Raw genomic sequence first — 3104 nt, 5'->3', positions numbered from 1 at the left:
AAAAAAAAAAAAAAAAAAAAATAGAAAAGTGGGCACGCGTCCAGATCTGTCCACCTTTTGTGAGCCGTCTCCCAGCGGTGCTGCCCGGCACTTCTGTTCACTGAGCAAAGACAAAATGGCTTCAGATGCTTTGAAGGGTGCGTTGTCCTCCTGTGAAACGTTCCAAATACAAGAAATATGGATGATGAATAAAGAGTTGTGTGTGTGCGTGCGTGCTGAGCTGGATTGTCTTGGGAGAAGATTATAAAGACTTTCCAGTTACCCGATACTCGCAGCGGCGGCATTGATGGAGTGCCGCATTTTGGCCCCTTGTACACACAAAATGCACCAGTGACCCGGTAAAAGTTTTGCTTTTGGTCGCTCACACACGACTCCATTTGGAATAATTTTGACTGCTCCACTTACATCAGACAATACTTGCAGGAAGCTGCTTCCCTTTTCGCTGAAATGACATTATCAGTTGCTAATGAGGCTGAAAGAAAAGAAATGAATAATCTGACAGTGCGGTGCATTCAGGTGTTATCCCACCGATTGGGAAAATGAATAAAAAGTTTCCTGTTATTGGTTTACTTGCCACCCTGTATTGAGCTTTGTACGTCTTTATGCTTTATCAGGGAGCCTTGCTGCTTTAAAGGGGAACTTTGCAGTTTTTTAGCTTGATTTACCTTTAACTGAACAGCTTCGAAGCCATTTGATTGGTTTTAGGACTTATTTCGAGTTGAATGGTGGTTGTTTTGCTCCCCCCTGGTTCCTGTGAGCGGAAAAACAAGCCTTGAAACTTTGGGCCGGACTCGGCGTCAGGAAGCATCGCGATGTAACGAATAGCTGCACGGCACTGCACACATACGGCACCCTTCAGGAACCGGCTAACAAGGTAGCGATGGAGTTTTTCACACTATCGTCATGGCTGAGCCGGCAAAAAAGAAGCAGAAAGCTATAAGGGGTTCAATAAAGAAAACCTGTAGGGGGCTCTACAGAGAAACCTGCAGGGAGGATCTATAGAGAAACTTGTAGGGGAGCTCTATAGAGAAACCTGCAGGGGGGCTAGAGAAACCTGTAGGGGGGCTCTATAGAGAAACCTGTAGGGGTGAGATCTATAGAAAAACTTGTAGGGGGGCTCTATAGAGAAACCTTTAGGGGGAGCTCTATAGAGAAACCTGTAGGGGGGCTCTATAGAGAAACCTGTAGGTGGAGCTCTATAGAGAAACCTTTAGGGGGAGCTCTATAGAGAAACCTGTAGGGGGAGCTATATAGAGAAACCTGTAGTGGGGCTCTATAGAGAAACCTGTAGGGGTGGGCTCTATAGAGAAACCTGTAGGGGTGGGCTCTATAGAGAAACCTGTAGGGGGGCTCTATAGAGAAACCCATAGGGGGAGCTCTATATAGAAACCTGTAGGGGGGCTCCACAGAGAAACCTGTAGGGAGGATCTATAGAGAAACTTGAGCAAAAAGTGAGAAAACAGCAAAAAACTGCATAGCGCCCCTTTAATTCCCAGTAGAGAAGATATCTGATAATATCTTAGAAGCCAAACAAAGAGCCGATTATGGAAAATGTATTTGATCCCAGTCAATAAGCATTGAGTCACCTATTTGCACGTGGAAAGATGAGCCAAAACCACTAAATTTGGTTATACAATCAAAACTTTTGGAGACATCTACATTTAACAGTTACATTTGACCAGTTCAACCAGTCGTGGAAAGTTACAAAGTGGATGTATGTGCTTAGAATTTTGAGGTATTTGTATTTCCATTTTTTATGCAGCTTTATACTTCTCCTCCTTCTCCTCTCCTCTTTTTTTTTTTTTTTTACTTTTATCTGCACACCGTGGTTACAACTTACTCTGCAGATTAACATTTCATATACAAAGCATGTGATCATTATAGACTATTTTAGATAAAAATCCCCACAGTTGAAAAAGTAGGTAAATACGCTGTACATTAATGCATGAAACAAATAAATATTATAACATTGTTTTGTTGTATTCTGTATACTTTTACATAATCTTTGCCAATATGTACTTTTTGTACTTAATAAGAATGTTTAATATAGGACTTTTATTGTTAATGTAGTTCAATTGGTACTTTTGGTATCAGTGTTCTTAAAATGATTCCAGCACGTAGTCAGGTCCCGCTTCCTTTAAGCCTTATTACATTACTACAGTTGCTGCTTAACCTTTGTGTTGTCTTCCCATCGACCATGGGACTTTTTGTTTTTCTGGGTCAAAATTTAAAATTAAAACTTTATTTAAAATCTTTTTTTATCAAAATTCTGATATACAAAGTTTTAGAAAATGGGTCAAATTTGACCCAAGGACAACAGGAGGGTTAATCATTGTTTGTAATATGTTGAGTGTGAATATTATATGTTACACCGATGTAAAAAATTGAAAATCAACACTTATGTCACGCCTTTTATCAACGTTTTTAACTTTTTCTTACATATTTGATGCTTTTTTCCCTTACACTTACTTATTAAAATTATTTTTACAGTTATTGTGGGAATTTATGGTCAATAAACCTCATTTATAGGAAATTATACCTAATGTTGGAGTTAGAAAAGCAGAAATTAGGAATTATTGAGACTAAAATTAAAGGAATGGATGTTGATGGATAATCACAGACTGGAATATGTCAACTTTTACTCAATACTATTTCAAAACACTTCAATTTTTTCTCCAAATGCTATAAAATTGAATAAGACCCAAAATTAATGAAAGTAGAGATTTGTACTTGGCAAAGAGCGTTGGAATCAATCATGTTATTTTGGGGAATTAAACAGAACATTGGTATAGGAATACGGGTCAATTTGATCTGAGGGCAACATGAGGGTTAGGATTAAAAAAAGAAAATCCCCCTAAATGAGACATCAAGGTTTCCACCCGACAGCGAAGATGCTTCAAATTCAATTTTTGTGATTTGTAAATGGAGCATGCAACTTCGGCGATAACACCATACACTCAAAATCCACTCACACCCAGACCCAGACCCAATTTCTTGGAGCTTATGTATTTGTGTACCGAAGGAGACATACTCGGAGAGGTAAGCAGGGACTCGCAGCCCGGGCCTGATGAGCTGGACGTCCGGATCACTGAGGATGCTGTCCC

Source organism: Etheostoma spectabile, unplaced genomic scaffold (assembly GCF_008692095.1).
Source record: "Etheostoma spectabile isolate EspeVRDwgs_2016 unplaced genomic scaffold, UIUC_Espe_1.0 scaffold363, whole genome shotgun sequence".
Classification (NCBI taxonomy): domain Eukaryota; kingdom Metazoa; phylum Chordata; class Actinopteri; order Perciformes; family Percidae; genus Etheostoma; species Etheostoma spectabile.
The sequence above is the reverse complement of the archived record's forward strand: the minus strand, read 5'-3'. Positions refer to the sequence as shown.